The following is a 17,514-nucleotide window of genomic DNA, read 5'->3' on the forward strand; positions in this document are numbered from 1 at the left end:
AAAACACTGTCAGCCATCTAAAATTAGTCCAGTGTTGCCTTTTCTGACTTTTCTGAAATTTCATTGAATCTACATGTTCTCTGATTAAGAATATTAAGAAGACAGTTCTAAACATACTGCCACTTTTAATTAAAATGTCCACTAGGGCATGTTATTAAAGTATGATCTGAATGTAGTACCCTTTTTAAGCTCAACATGCACTTGTAAATCCTTCAAGATTGAAAGATACCAATAGTGAATTTGATTAGGAGTGCAGGGCCTTGACCACCGTGAAAGTCTCCTGTACACAGCCACTTTCTTTTCCAATTGGAATATTCTTTGAATGAAGTTCAGGTCAGCTGCAAGCAACTTTTGATACAATGCCTGATCTGTATCTCTATCCTGAAGCTGTTATCTAGAGTTTAAGCAAGTCTAATCTTGGCTATAGCAGCATGGTTTTCTTCTGGTTTTTTTGGGGTTGTCCACCCAAAGCTACTCTATTTTTCACCTATGATTTTTTTTTCACCATTCTATGTTGTGCCTTCACTGAGTGTTTTTCTAGTGGTAGGAACTTCCCTAGTACATTCTCTGCTCACAAAGTGTTATTGCTAAAATAAATCATGGTCTTGCTGTTGCTAGGCTAGGGAGTACATTGAACTCTGTTTGAAGACCTTTAACAAAGGAAGCTTACCATTGACAAAACTGTGTGTGACATACACTGGTCACAAAATTAATTACTGTAATTGCTTCCTCATTGTAACTGTGGCTCAAAATTTCTGCACAGGCTTATTTCAGCCCACCATCATATAATAATGTAGGGCAACTGGATGTCTGCAACACAGAGGGTAAAGGTGATGTAAGCACACTTTGTTTGTACTTACTTTGGCTATACCACTGATTTTGTTTACTGACCTACACCAAACTGTTCAATATTTGTGCTGAACAACAGAAGTTTCACAACATTGCAATTACAGGCTCTTGCTTGGAGGGCTTGTGTGATGTGACACTTGCAGGATGTAATTACAACTCCAGTGTATAAAGTAGTGGAAGTGAATCCCTAAGGATATTCTATGCTAGGATATGTGTATGCCAAATTATGTTCAGAGCTGACAACACACCCACATTTGGGATCAATTTTCAGTGATATGAAATGCTGTGTTTTAAATACAAATAGCCAAGACAGACTTGACAGTGATCTGCACCTCCAGTATCTCATAGAGGCTGACAGAGAAGAAAATCTAAATGGAGCCTTCAGTGCAATACTCCTCTTTTAGATTAAGATGTATTTTATCTACTATTATTACTTACAATATTGTGAATAAATTAATGCTCTGTCCAGAAACTGAAACCAGAAATGGGTAAGTTGCAACAATCAATATGTAGGAGATATCTTAAAACCTAGATAGAGGGTTAGATTCAATTTCCTTGACATCTGAGAGTTGAGGAAGGAAAATAAAGTGTACATAAATTTTATTAAACAGAAATATTAGACATCACCTTGAGGAGAAACAGACCTAAGTGCATTTCTCAGTCTAGATAGAATATCAGATGTTCAGCTTGAAAAACTGAAAACAACTTGAAGAAAGTCAGTCAAAAATAGGCACACTCAGAACATTTGGAAAGCAGTTTTGTGCCATGAGAGTTACATTAGAGAACATGAGATGCATTCTGAACTTGCTGCTCAGATTGTCAGAAAAAAAGGTTGAATGCAACTCAGTCTTGCATGTCAGATCCCTGAATAGAGTGCCAACACTTCTTTTTTTAAATGTCTCTAGTGAAAACATGTTTAGACCTTTTTATCTGACCCTCAGCAACTGCAGGTTAGGCAGATAAATTTAATGTTCAAAAACCTCCATCAAAACAATGTATGGTAGCATAATTTTATATCTTGCTATTTATTTTCATCTTAAATTATGAATAAAGAAATTGAGCTTTTGCAGCCTTCCATATGAACAAGACTTACCAGAATTGCTCATCTTCATTTTAATAGACTTTAGGTAACAATCAATCAGATTTTAGTAAATTCTATCCCTAAATCATCAAAATTGATGATTAGTCAACAATCAAGACTTTTAAATAAGGAAGGTAACTTTGAATGCACTGCTGTTGTTTATTCACCAAAAATAGTCATATTGCTAAAATGTAGTTGGTATTTGCAAATTACTATTCCAATTTTACACCTACAAGTTACTTATGTCAATAAACCCTAAACTGTTTTTGTGTTATGTTTTTCAGTTTCTGAGTAGAAGTCTCATCCCTGTCCATTTTTTGTCAGGAGATGGAATGCTAATAAGGGAATTTTTAATATATTGCTAGTGGTGCTTGTAAGCATTGTGTAGCTGACTACAAACATGTGCATCCTTTTATTATAACCTACAGCATTTTTTGTCTTTTCAATGATAATTAAAATGCCTTTCAGCTTTAGCTGTGAGTTTGGCATCTGATTATAATAAAATTAATAATATGTTAAAATACTAATATTTCTTGATACACCTATAAATATTTCGTATATGAAAAAGGCAAAATATTGCTTTCACTGGATAATTCCTGCCGTGCTTTTGTTACACTAAAATTAATGAATTAAATCTTAGGATAATTGTACAGTGCATAAATCACAATAAAAGCAACTGCCACCAAATAATCACTGAGCTACCCTTAGTACGGGCTTCAATTATTTTTAAATTACTTTTGAAAACTTGAAAAATACTCCAACCTCTGAAAGAATGAGAATACATGTAAATTAGCTCTGTGAAGTACTTTTATTTAAATATTTTTTTAAATCTACAGTAGTTTTTCCTGAGGACTCCTCTATTAGAACCAGTGAAATGTATTGGAAGGCCACCCAATTGTTGTAAATCTCTATTCAGGAGTGAAGAGATAAGGAAACTAATTTTGACCTGTTTGCAGAGAAATTTTCATGTGCTGAATTGCCAGTGAGACTCAACTTATCAGCCTGTCAACCTCTGAAGCAAGGGAACAGAGTATTAAAGCAGAATATATTGTCATTTTCAGATGAGATAGCATCAGCAACTTAGGCCAGTGTAGTTTTTCCATTTGAAAGTACAGAGCATAAATTACTTCTATCCCTTAATGTAATTTAAGTTATACTTCAAGAATTATTTTAAAATGGTCTTCTACCCTGGGCTTTTGATGGGCCTAGTAGTCTAATTTCTCCAAGTTTCCTTTCAGCCATGCAGCTTGAGATACAAATAATGTTTACTGTGATTAAAAAACTTCAAAGGATTGATTTTCTCTCTCAAATTCCTTTGCCAAGCTAACTTAAATCATTAACAACCCCATTGGAGTCACAACTTAAATTGTTCCTTTAGCCTGCTTTTCTAATTTTCCTGCTTCTTGAAGTCATATTCCATTTTCTTCATTAATTTTTAACACTTTTCCAATTTAATCAATACTTGATGTAAAATTTAACTGCCAGATTTTCTTTTTAAAAAGTAAATTTAAAAAAGAAAAAGAAAAAAAAAAGCTTGAAAGAGAATCAGGAATCTCAACAAGATTGTAAAATAATAAAAGCAATAATTAATTTTCTTTAGAGACCCTTAAATAGATGGGTGAGTGTCATTATTCCATTTTTAAAAGGTTGATAAATTGAAAGACAAGCTTTGCAGAGGATAAGTGTAGGAACATAGGAAGGGTCACGTAGGAACCTGGTTCCTCAGCCAGGATGAAAGGCAGCTTGTTTTCTCTGGAATGGACTAACAGATAATATCAGAATATCTTCCTCTCTGTCCTTCAGGGCATTTCCATTCCAGAAGGGTCAGAAGGGATACAGAGATTTCAGTTCTGTACTATTATCAAAAGTATGCGTAATTTTATATTTTGTTCCAATTTATTCCTGTAACTCTTGGCTTTGAAGCAGAATGTGGAAGATGAAGGTGAAACCATCTGTGGTAGCCTGCTAGTTTGATATTTCTGTCTTTATTATATACTGTAGTGCTGAAGCTGATTTAAATCTTGCCTCCAAAGGTAAGATTTTTGCCCTAACTTGCATTGGTTTCAAGCCAATTTAATTGTGTTAATAAAAACCCTGTATACAGAGCCTGTATACTTTTGCTCTCTTTTTTTTAGTTTAGTACTAGCACATGCTCTTTCTAATGATACAAAGGTAACTTTAAGATGGCTAAGAGTCAGCTAATACATACAGCAGTTTGAATTCCATCAGCTCAATCAGACTTAATATAATAAAACTTGTTAAAACTGTGCAGGACAGAGCCTGACATTTGAAGTACTGTGGAGCTGTGGAAATGTTTCATAGATGTAGCTGGTTTCTCAGTTTCTTTGACCAGATCCACAGGGAGAACAGAAAGATTAGCTTTGCCCCACACCTGCCTTTTAGTTTAAAACCAAGCCACACAAGAAAGAATCTCTGATCTGTGAGATATTGCACATTGAATATGATTTATTCTGGAGCAGTGGGGATAAGATTATTAAAAATGCATAAGTGGTGTATATATCTTTGAGGAGCCGACTAAAAACAGAGAGACAAGTGGAACAAAATGCTTCTTTTTGCACCTAAGAGTGAAAGGAGAGAATACAAATGCAGTGAACCTTTAATAAGGAAAGACAGACATCTGATGGTCAAAAAGGAAATTAACAGAATACAGCAATTATCAGAATACAAATCACAAAACAAATGACAGAACTTACTTGCTATCAGAATGTTAAGCCATGTTTTTGTTATTTGCCACATTCTGTAGGTATTGCTTGCCACATACACTGTAATTATAATACAGTAAAAACAAAAAGAGAGCATATGTATGTGTGTTGATATATACTGTCTGTTCCTGACTGCATTTTGGATTATAAATGAAGTCTCAAAAAACCACAATTATAGCAGAAAACACAGTTCTGCTAATCCAAAATGGAAAACTGAGACTTGATTTCTCACTCTTGAATATATCCACTTTGAGATTATTCAACCTGCAATAATAAAAATATAATATAATTAAAAATTGCTTTGTCTCTTCTTGCCCCAAAAGATACAAATAATGATTTTTTTTTTAAATATGAACATTCATATGGTTATGATTTGAAAAAATGCTTTCAATGGGGTCAGTAACCTGTTACGGTCTGCTACATATGTAATTTCCTTTCACTATCTGAAATTGTCTTCTCAGAACCTGTCTTCTCAGTTTCCTATTTGGAAACTAAACAGGCCCTTCCATCTGTCTTGAGCTCAAGAACCTTCAGTTTTAAGGACAGCAAATAAATGCAAGAGATGTGTCTGTGGAAAAAGAAGCAAAGCAGGGCTGGAGTTTTGGTATTCACTAAATTGCTGTAAATAATTTGGAAATGCCACATAAACTGAGGGAGCAAAAAAAATTACAGCCTTCAGCTGAAAAAGACAGATAAATTCAGTATGTAATGCCTGTGGAAATGATACCTTCAAATACCTTTTCCCAGAAGGCAGGGTCCAACAGCCATCTGTGCAACAAGGAGCTGCATGTACACATCATCCTATATGGCCCTGTGTTCTTCTAAAGGGAGTTCATACCTTTCAGTGCATTCCCAAGACTCATAATTTAATACCTAATGTAATTTCATCTTTTGGCTAATATGTGTACTCAGTATAAGGTCAAAGAGTCATATATATATATATATATATATATATATATAGTTATGTACTGTCTTCCATATACATCATAGCTGAACTGAAAATAGCCTTGGCCCTATCCCAGAATTGTTCTTGTTGTATTTTATTCTTTTGTTTGTTTTTTCAAAAAGGACACAGATGCTACATAGATTACATGAGAGGAAGCATGAAGTCAGTGGGGAATGTTTAATCTTTGAAATGGAATGGAATGGAATGGAATGGAATGGAATGGAATGGAATGGAATGGAATGGAATGGAATGGAATGTAAATAGAATAGAATAGAATAGAATAGAATAGAATAGAATAGAATAGAATAGAATAGAATAGAATAGAATAGAATAGAATAGAATAGAATAGAATAGAATAGAATAGAATAGAATAGAATAGAATAGAATACTTGTACCACCTAAGCAGTGGCATGATGGTCTTATTTATTTATTTATTTATTAACTTCCAACAATTATTTAAGAGTATGTGCCATATAGCATCTATGAGTTAAGCTCCCTAAAGTTCCTAAGACTTGATTTGTTGGTCCAATACTCTGATTTCATACCAAAATAAGACCTTTGAAAAATATGAAACTGCTGAACATCAGCACATTTCTTTAATTTTACATCAAGTAGCTAAATAGGATTTTGTTTCCTTCTTTCTATCACCTATATGCTTATATACAGATACAGAACTTCATGTCTCTCAAGGCCATTTAGATGCCTTACAAAACCATCTTTCAAACAAAGGCTTTTAAAGTCTTCCTCAAGCCCATTTTGTCTACTGTGATTGTTTTATCATTTAGCCCTTCATTGAATAGCCTGCTTAATATGCCCTGTAGGAGACTTTCCCCAGTATTGTTCAACTCCTTCTGTCTTTACAAATCACATTTCTGCTTCAGTGACTCCATCAGCAATCAGTTGCTCCATCAGCAATTTGGGGCATTTGTTTCCATTTTCTGTTCGGTCATTTTGTCATTTTCTGGTATGTGCAAGTAGAGCAATTCATGGTAGAAAAATAAGCAATTTAAGGCATATTTTATACTACAAGATGCAGAGAAACCCAAAATGTATTGACAAAGTTTAAGAAATGCTATATGGGGTAATTTGGTATTTCTTACAATGCATGGTATATACCAAGAAGAATTTGAATGACTTGAGTTAGAGAAGCAGCAGTTTATGTCTTAGTCCTCTTAAAAATACTCTATTTTTAAAGAAAAATAGGAGTAATTTGGTTGTTCATTAGGAATCAGTGGCTCTTCTCCTGTAATAATAGGTCTCTGTGCTTTCTGCACTTAGTTGTCAGGTACTGGGCTGTGCTGTATTATATTATCGTTTATGGTATTGGTTATGAGCAAAACTGATTTTATCCATAATGATGTTAAACATTTGCTAGCCAAATACTGAGTATGAAGAACTTAATTGTATCATTTGTGAGGGACTGTGTGAAGATCATATTACTCAAGAGTATTTTTAATCTATATTAGCAAAACAGATGGACAGCTATACTGAAAATATTCTTCACTGTCCTTCTTTGAAAGTTGTTTCATCATTTATGCATCCCTTTTGCTCTTATAGTAAAGGCAAAACAAACTTCATCCCATTCTGAAAGCTATCTAATGTCGTGATATATAAAATTCTCAATTAGAACCACTTGTCTAAAAATTAATGTATTTCCAAATCAAAGTGTTCACCATACTCTTATTTTTGCTTTTTCTTTTCCCTTTTTTTCTTCTTCCCTTACCAGTTTCAAGTAATTACTGGTGATATTTATGCTGGTGAAATCCATCACTTGGTGTTACTTTCCCACACATGGGAATTATTCATCCATCCATCAAAAGGTTTGCGTGGGTGATAATGATGTGCACAATAACATTAAGCTGCAGTAGCTCTTTCCATAGACTCTGACAAGTTCCTGGCTTACAAGTATTCATTGCAGGCACTGAGTATTGTTTTCCAAAGCTGCACAGAACATTTTCTAAGCAGGGGGTCTTTACAAGGAAACTCCACTCGGGTAGATGGAGCTACTACACAAATTAGAGGCCATGCTGATTCTCACTTTCTCCTGCCACTCTTCCTGCCTGCTCTGATAGTCTGTGCTCAGCATACTTACACACATTCCAAATACATCCCAGCCAGTTCCAAAGGAACAGAGGGCGTGCAGAATCCATACTTCACAGAGCTCCATCAGGGCATGGGCTCTTCCAGTTGTGGCAATAATGAAACCACTATTCCTTGTGTTTGGTTTTGGGCATTTTATTGTCAAAATGACTAAACATCAAAACATAGGATAGGTTTTTTCCTTGCTCTTCAGGAGATTTCCTGGGTGAAAAATCCTGATAGGCAAATCTCCCAGTCTGTAAAAGTTTCTTTTGAGTCACTGCTATTTCAGAGATAATCTCATTTGTATTGGATGCTGTCTGTGGAAGTACCAGCATAGGCAAAAATGTATTGCAGAATTTAAATGAGGTAAATAGTAAGTGGTAAAATGTGTTGCTTGCACTGTGAAGGGGGTGACAACTAAGAAACTGCAAGATGAATATCAAGGAATGGCTCCTGGCTTAGGGTCTGGGTTGGTTTTTTTTTTTTCTTCCTTTTTACCTCTTGTTTTTAAGACTGGGGGAGTCTGTAGCATGTAATTCATGCTACATAACTATGACATATAGCTAATTCATTTTAAGGAAGTTAATCCAGGCTATGTGGGTAACAATGCTAGGACTGTGCTGTTTTCTTTCCTCTTGAATGTCTAAATATCCTAGTAGGTCAAACAAAAGCTTAAAGCAAATAATTATTTTTATTTTTACTTAAAGCTGCATCTCTCCACATACAAAGATATCATAGAGCCTTTTCATTAGGAAAAGCTGTTTGAAATGACTGCTCTAATATACAAGGGAGAGGCTTTAGACACCCTTTGGAAAAAGTGAAGGGAGCATAAAGGATTTAAATATTACATGCTGCCTAAATTGTCTATTTCGACTGGTAGAGAAATTGCCAAGGCGTTATTATGACTAAATGCAATTCATCTAAGTTTGTATTCCAGGGAAGAGCAAAACCTGAAAAACATCCGCAGTGATCAAAGCTGACAGCATGATAATTTTAATTCCAAAAACTGAAACAGCCAGAGCAAGCACTGCAGGTGAACAAAAATGCTGCAACAAAAAAATGTTAAGTTTTAACTAGAGCAGTTATTTGGTATGCCATTTAATGCATGAAGGTGAATACTTTCCTTTGTGTAACACCTCAGTTGAGAAAGACAAAGTTTAAGATTACCTTTGCAGGAATTAATTAATAAGATAAAAAGACATTAAAGGCAAAACCTTTTCTTGAATCACTACTTTGAGAACAGTGAGCAAAATCCATAGGAGTGATTACACGGTAGAATGTAGGACTGACACATATTTACAACCTCATAATGCAAACAAATATGTTTGATTGCTTTTGTGGGGAGTGGTTGTTCATTTCAGTAGGTGAATCAGAGAAACACCAAAGAGCCTGTCATGGACAGGCTTCAAGAGCAAATTTTAAGACCAAGAAATGCAATGTCCAGCATCAGAGTGTGATTCAGTGGAAAGAGGGAAGCTGTAGTGAGGTTTTTTTCCTCTCTGAAAGGCTGTGTCCATCTCTGAAGTTGTTTTCCATCACCTGTGTGAACCTGTGCTGTTAAACCACTGTCAGCCAGTGTTGTAAAGCCAATCCAGTGGGGCTGTGTGGGCCCAGCCCAGCCATTGTTTCACCTTTTAAATTGCACTTCACTTTTTTAGGTGTTTCACCAGCTCTTGACCCTTCAATTCTCATAACAGTCCCTTGGCTGTTAGTGTCTCATGGATACAGAAGACTGAAATAGAGGAAAAAATTTAGATCCTCGTTTTTCATCATATCCATCTCCAGTTTCCTTAGATACCAGGCTCTATCACAGATAAAGTCTCAAAATCTAGATGTGAAAATAGGTACTTCTGGAAAAAACAGGTCATGTGCATTCCCTGAAGAAAAGATACATAAGAAATATAGATCCATGGATTTCCCTTCCAAGTCATGCGGACTTACAATCAGGACCTGCTTTGTGCTCATTTGTCCCCCTTGCCTTTTTCCTGGTATTTTTGTCTTTTCCACTGGAGTGTTAATCCTCAGCACTGACTGGGAGAGGAATTCAGAGAATTTCCATTTTGCAGCAGCAAGGGATTTCTTGTAAAGATGCCCCTTCTTCTAACAATTTCTTCAAAGCTACTTGTTGTCATCCTGTTTAAGTGTCTGCTAATGAAAACTGACAGTCTGGTCCTCTTAATCATTTAGTGTCACATCAAATATCTGTAATTAAGGGAGAAGAAACCCTTACAAATGACGCACGTTTGACGCTTTTTTTTTTCCTTCATGTAACTTAAAACCCAATTTGTTACAGTATATGCTGTGTTTTCTGGTAGAATGTTCTCTTCCTTATTTTAGGGCTGAGTACAATAAAGAGCTACATTTATGGTGCAATTAACTCTCTAATTTCATTTTTGTAATCTAACTCTTACTTTTCCCCCTTTTTTCCATATTTAATCTTATGATGTATATCTGTACACTTAGTATGGATTTTCACTTTCATTTCTCAAAATGTATGAAAAATCCATGGAACTTTAAAGAACAGTCATGAATTTTAATGAGAGAACTGCAAATATTTTGAATGTCTGAGGTGACATTTGAGTTAATACTGCAAAGTATGATGTTAAGTGTCTGAAAACATTTTTTGGTTACTCCTTCCCGTCACAAAAAAAATCAGATGCACTATCTGCAAAAAGAAGAAAGAGAAAATAATAGTCTCAGTGTGTATTTTTTAAAACATCTCAACCTTGTATTGATAATTATTTATCAGTTTATTTAAAATACTCAGATTCCTTAATCAGGCCTCTATGGTACAAGCTACTGTAAAAACGTAGAGACTACAGATTCCTCTATTGCAAGACTATACAATTTAGAAAATCAGAGTATTAATCTGCCTGGAGGGTGATAAAACATAGTGTAAAACAATACAGGATTTTGAATTAATTAACAGAGTGCTTAATTCAAAACCAATTGGTAATAGGGAATGCATGAGCATAACTTCTTCCTATCATTAATTTACTTCCTATCATAAATTTACTTTTATCATCAATTTACAAAGTTTTCTTTTTCCTTTAGAAATAAGTAGCATTTTTCTTTCAGAGACTTCGTGTGGTTTTTCTTTATGCATCTATTATTTCCACAAACCACATGAGACTTTGGGGTTTTTTTCATAAAATACCAAATCTTACTTGGTCTTCTTCATTGACCTTTAGTTCTAATTTATATTCCTTACCATAGTAAAGTTCATGAGAAAATTGTTTTTCGACTCTGTGATAGATAAACTTTGCTTCATGTATTTTTAAAATGGTAATGACTCCATGGAGTTTTAGTGTTAAAAGAAAATAACATTATGGAAAAGAAGCAGCAAAAAAAGTTCTTCCTCTTTTGGAGATTTATTCCAAATTGAACTTTCTTAGAAGGATCTTTTGTTTCTCGTATGTTGTATGACCTTTGGATACTGGCACCTAGTGAAGTATTTGGAGGTGGAAAGAAAATAACCTTGTCTGCCCAGAATTTAAAAATTATCAAATTTGGACTGAATAGCAGTTTCCTCTCATTTCTCTTTTCAAAAAAAAAAGGGTTATGTAGTGAGAAAAATAATTTTAACAACAAAGGAAGTATGAGGGTCCTCACCAAACATAAATCATCTTACCACATCAATATTTTGGTTTAGAGATAATAATTTTGATAGTGATATTTTTAAATACTAAAGCTAGAACTTGAGTACAAATTTTCATGAGAAAATGCATTTTGACATCATTTTCAGCTCACATTTTGTGCTGTTGCTAATAACAATCCACAAATTTGAATTTCCATAGGAAATAAGTAACTCATGCACAACAGTAAGAACTTCCAGGCTGAATAGACTATCTGTGAAATTTTGGTTTTACCTTAGCCTCAGCTGTGTATGGTAGCCTGCCAATCCTCCAGAGAATGTTTGAGATAAATGAGTCATGTGGTTGATCTACAAGGCAAAGCCAAGTTTGTACTCAGAAGCATGTTATTTCCTTTTGTTCTGGTATGGTATCTACACATTTATCACACGCAGGAGCAAGCTCTTTTTGCTGTTCATAGACTTGGAAATGTCTCCTGTAAGCTCCATAAATAGTAACAGTGGATCTATTTAGCACAGAAGAAAGTGGGAGTGCAATTAAGAGTATACGATAGCATTAGAGGAGAAAATCTAGGCTGAGCATTAGGAAAAATTTTTCTAATGTCATATTCAGTAGACAGGTAGCAATCTAGGATAAAGAGGCTGAAATGCCTTTATCTTTTTTTTCTTCCTGTCTGAGAAAAGATGAGATACATGGTAAGGAGAAATCTGGATCAGAGCAGAAGTGCTCAGTGTAGGACACAGTGAAATCAATGTTTAAAAAAGTCAGGTGCCTTGTCTGAGAACACCACTAGTCTTGCTTTGTGGTCAAGGAATGGTCATAGTTTGGAAAGCAATTCCACATCTCAGCTAACTGTCTTAGAAAGGAATTAACACTCCCTGGAGCAGCTGCACCCTCTCAGTAGGCTCTTACAGACCTGTCCTCTTTTTGTTTTTCCTGCATTTGCAAAGCAGAAAATTAACAGAAATCTGCATTACCTGCAAAAGTAAATATACAACAGCGTTGCTGAAAAGGATTGGTTAGTGCTTGCATGATTTCCCAGTGTCAGCTTCTTAGATCCATTTTGTGGTTGGGCCGGGACATTTTTTTCAGATGTTTGATTTAGCAACTCTCCTGAGCAGTCACATTGTATAAACTACTGAGCTTTTTGTTAAGCATCTCCTGCTGCGTGTTTTACAGTCCAGAATCAATTTTTGTTTGCCTGAAACCAGCCTGAGGCTGTTAACTGTGATGGTTTCAGGATATGCTTCATGTGTGGTTTTCCCATCCATGCAGTGTTAATGGCAACTCGTTGAAGAGAAGTAGAGCAAACAGCTGAGGTTGGTAACTGCTCTCTGCCATCCGAGTTTAATTCACCTGCACTGGTGAGACAATACTAAAGGCTTTTAAATTAATTGCATCTTTTTCCAACATCTAGCACAGTAAAACACCCACACTGAAGAGATGCAAAGCCAAAGACTGAGGTGATTTTGTGAACTCTGCCTTTGGTTTTGTACAGGCAGATGGAAAGTCTTTGCTGCTGATCTGTTTCTGAGCACACAGTGCATGTTCTGGTCCTGCTACGAGCACTTTAATCCTCTCATAGGCTTTTAATTTCAGTTTGAGGCTGTCAGCAAAAAGCACAAATGTCTTATTCCAGACAACACAATAAGTTTAATGTTGGAGAGTGAGAAAAGGAGAGAATGAGAAAGGCGAGTTACGCTTGATTTTCCTGCCCTCTAATCTGGGAATACAAATTAATTTCATTTCACTGCTGCAGAACCTGTCTTTTCAAACATCTTGACTGATTTTCCATTTGCTTTGGGCTGTATGTCTTCCTGATACAAAAGTAATGCACAAAAGTTCAAAGTGACTTTGAGTCAGTTTGAGTATTCTAAACAAGGAAGGAAAACCTAACTGTCTCTAAACTTTGTGGAGAGAAGGATTCAGACCAAGTTCTGCAGTTTGAGGATATCTAAGATGAAAGAGACATACAGCTACTTTGTAGAAATAATGAAGCTATCCATCTAAAGTCCATTTTCTACTTCTTGTCTTGTTATTTAGTCTTCTGTAAAAAAAAAAAAACCCAGTTGATTTACATTAATTGACTGTGTATGCTGAGAACTTTTGATTACAGTTTGCAATTTTCTGTTGTTGCTGTTGAAGTTTGGAATACTTGCATTCTTTTTTTAAATGTCCTGAAGTTTTTCTCTTTGGACATGAATATATTTCTTCTGTACACAAAGTTTAAGTTAAAAATGCATTTGGCTGTGCCTGGACTCCTGCCACTTGAGGTGGGTTTCATAAACATTAATATTTATAATCCCCTCTGTATCAAAATATCAAAAAATGTATGGTTCTTTTCCCTTTCCTGAAAATTTTCTTGTTTCCTTATGCTGGTTTCTTTTACTATTCTTTTCACAGCTGGGTCGAACCCCATCACAAGAAGACAAACCTCAAATAGGCAATCTTTACATACTCAAATCCTGCCCCAGCTGTACCTGTGGCTCTTACATCCCTGAAAGAATTTGCCTATTTGGCAGGTGGTGTTGACATTAGAGCAAGAAGGGGATTTCTGGTCAGGTGAAAGCTTGATTCAGAAAGATATGATTTAGGAGAATTAGATTGCTTTTTGTTGCAAGGGCCTTCTTGAGGGCTCTTGGTAAGAAGAGGCAATGCCTATGTTTGAAAAACAAGTGTTCATTCTCCATGTGTGATATGAATAATTTTTGCAAAAATATGTGACTTCTGTTTGAATCATGAGTATTGGCAAGAATGAGGGACATACTAGGTGAATGATGCAGTTTATTTTCCCAATGAACAGATGGCATCTGCATCTTTTAATAACAAATTTTGCCCTCTGCCTTCTTTGCAAAACAGTTGAGGTTTCATGCAAAGCTTTTCAATTTCTGAATTCACTGTTTTGAGATAAAATCTTTTTACCTACTGAGGTATATTCACTCTTTTGCAAATACACAGGAAAGCAGAATGTAAGGAGCATGTTGCAAAGCAAGGATTACAGCAGAAGTTGTTTGTCCACTTGTCATTCCTTTTCATAGGCTTCAAGCCTCAAGAAGTCATTTACACCTCACAAAAGTACAGAATAGTGACTATAAACCTAAAATTCAAAAAACCATAGACTACATTGGAAATAGAAATCAACAGGATCTGTGGACATGGATTTCCAGCCTGTGTGTTCAGGAAGTGGATTTTTCATTTTAGTTTTGTCAGGTTTACTGCAAGAGATTTCACTGGGCTGTGGGACTGGATGAGTGGATGAATCACTGTAAAATTGCTAAAACATTAAGAAGTTAGGTATACTTAATTGTTTGTCACTTTAAGCCCCTGATTATGATGCACTAATGAGAAAATGAAAAGAAACCAGTAGCATAAGGTCATTTGGAATAAGACATCAGATTCTGATACACAGCATACATCTAGCACCTGGGGATTTTTTCATTATCATTATGAATGTAGGATTTAAAAGGATTTGGAGGGTTATTGAGTAAATTCTTTTTCTTCTGCAAAGAATATCTCACACACTTCTATTTTAAATGCACAACATTTCAGAAATTATTTTGATATTTTAAGCAAAGTGTAGAATACTAGACTTCTGAAACTGTTCATCAAGTACTCATAGCTTCTACCTTTATTGAATAGTTCTGTAATAAAGTAGAAATATGTCAAATAATGTAAAACAATTTAATTTTTTAAGCCCCTCATAGTGGCTATTCTGTCAGTGAGTGATTCCTTTTATGGTTATCTTTCACTGGAGGTCACTGTTGTAATGATATTGAAGACCTGGCTAATGGTTTAAGTGTTCCTCTCAGTTTTAATGAACAGAGAACAAGAAGGAATATGTGCATTTTCTTTCTAGTAGAAACCAGAATGTGTCCTCCAACATGGTAACCCTCTCTCTAAGATACGTCAGGGTTTTTTATTTCTCAGTAAGAAATAATTCCTGAGTATTTTTCCTTGGTTTGTTTGTTTTATTTGTTGTTGGAGTTGGTTTGTTGGTTTTTGGTTTTTTTTTTTTTCATTTTTTTGCATCAGGTTTAATCTGAATTGAGAATATAATGAAAAACTTCAGTAAGGATTTCAAATATTGGTTTCTTGGATCTATGACTTTGACTTTCTTAGTTCCTGTGTCAACTGATTTTTCTTGATGGCTGAAAGATTCAAATAGATGATGAAATATTCTTTAAATTCTGTCCCAATGTAACTATATAAAAGCATGCCCAAAGCTTAGTGGCCTTCAAAGGTGAACTTTGGTTCTATTAGTTATGGTCAGATGCTTTGCTCTCAACATACACACGGCGTTGTTTCAGCCACTTTAGTTTCATTTGAGAACTGTGGATTTGTGTTGGGGTTTTATTCTATTTACAATTGAAATAGTTTCTGTTTCAGAAAGCAGTATATGAGGCTCAAAGGAAAGTCCTGGCTCACAGGACTTTTCCCAACAATTATGTTAATAGGGGGGAAAAAAATTGAGATTTGAATATGGAGGAGAATGGTCAAGACAAAAAGGTGCTTTGGTTTGCTTTGGCTTCTTCCAGGATGGCATGCCTGCTCCATCTTTTGTCTAGGTTTGATTATCTTTCTATAACACTGAAGAACAGGAGAGTTTTCCATGAACATGAGCAGCCATCCTCACTATTGCCTATCAATCTGGCTCTTCAGATATTAGCACTGGTCAGCAGTTTCATGAGAAAAAGCAAAGCTAGCATTATTAAATTGGCAGAAAAAGGTGGTGGTCTAAGAGCTGTGTAATTTCTTATATTTAACCAAGGCTCTGTAATGTTTGCCTGGTTTTTCTATATTCAGAGCCACAATCTACTGCAAATGATCATTATGTCTCTGAGTCCATAGATACAGAATAAGGAAATGACCTCTGTTTGCTGACACGGAAATAACAAATTTCTGCCATTTCATCATTTTAGTAAAGTTCCTGCACTTCATTCTTGTGCCTGTTGCAGTGTGTTCATTTAACTGTATGATTTAAAATGGAGAGCATTTGGCTAATTAGCAGGCAGCTGTTCACTTAAGTAAATGACTCATAGAGTGATATTTATGGTGCATAACTATTTTTCAAGCCTGGAGAAACTTGGGGGGAAAAAGACACAAAAGCAGATGTTTATGCTTCTACATCCATGAGAAATGCAGTGAAAACCAACTGCTGCTTTCATTTAATGACATTTTTTCTCAAAACTTAGTGATAAAATGGTAACCCCAGCTTTTAAATAATATCTTTCAAAATTAGTAACACTGTAAAGCAAAAATCCAAACTTAATTTCCAGTATTCATATGACCTAAATATATAAAATGAATGATTAGTCATCACATGAAGAGTCATCAAATGTATATTTTAAAAATACCTTTACAGGAATTTGTAATTTGGCTGAAGCCTTTTTTGCTTTCCAAAACTATTATGTTTAACATTGTTCAGCTACAAATTGGAAAATGTCAATCCCTATAAACCTTACACAGATTCCATTTTAAAACAGCTTTACACCAGCAAAATTCCTTGTGTTTCCTTTGCTCTGCTTTGAGAGTTTATAACATCACAGACTTTGGCATTTGGAATTAGGATATTCTGACATTCCCTATGGGACTACCTTGTGCACGTGCTTCTTCCCATGATCTATTTGTCTCAGAACCAAAGACATCATCTTGGTATTTTGGGAATGGGGTTTCTCCCCTCTTTCCCTTGCTGTAATTTTCCTGGCATCTGTCCAGTGTGCCTCTCCTGCTGCTGAGCTCTCTTCCACAGCTCCTCTCATCTTTCCTCTGCCTGCTTTAATATGTGCTCTTCTGGGTGCTCAGGTCACTCAGATGTAGCTCAGGTACAGTATAAAATCTATTCTGAACAAAGGAAAATATAAAAGAGAACATTTTCTGTGTTCTCCCCCACTCTTTTTCTCTTTTAAAACTGGACAGTGGCAGCTGCTAATTTAACATTTTTGAGACTCTACTACGCTATGAGTATGAAGTTTCATGTCATTGATGGGTGGGGTAGACAGGTGAATAGTTTTTTATTCTCTCTTCCTTTGTTGTTCTCCTCCACTTTGCTTTCAAATTCTTCTGAAACTTATAAAAGCTGCTGGTTTAAATACACAGGTTTTAATTATTTTTAAAGGACTTCATCTTCTTTCTCATATAGATGAGAGAAAACTTTAAAGATGGCATATGTACCTTCTATCACAAAGTCTGTTTTAGGGTTGAGTGTTTTTTTCTTGTTTTCACTAGGGCAAAGAGAAAAGA

At 35.3% G+C, this 17,514-nt stretch overlaps 1 protein-coding gene across 11 annotated transcripts in view; it reads left to right on the plus strand.

Annotated features, from left to right (window-relative positions):
• Window positions 1-17,514, plus strand: part of DLGAP1 (DLG associated protein 1) — a 394,622-nt gene that overhangs the window by 196,166 nt on the left and 180,942 nt on the right. Inside the window, exon 4 of one of the 11 annotated variants that reach the window (XM_079300753.1) lies at window positions 7,326-7,419. The exons of 7 other annotated variants lie outside the window; for them this stretch is intronic. The gene's annotated coding sequence lies outside the window, so the exon portion shown is untranslated. Of the gene's footprint in view, window positions 1-1,204; window positions 1,338-3,866; window positions 3,964-7,325; window positions 7,420-9,078; window positions 9,168-17,514 lie in introns of those variants that run through there. 3 more of the 11 variants (XM_079300759.1, XM_079300745.1, XM_079300746.1) reach the window with 3 other exon arrangements.

The sequence above is a fragment of the Erithacus rubecula genome (assembly GCF_903797595.1).
Source record: "Erithacus rubecula genome assembly, chromosome: 3".
Lineage (NCBI taxonomy): Eukaryota > Metazoa > Chordata > Aves > Passeriformes > Muscicapidae > Erithacus > Erithacus rubecula.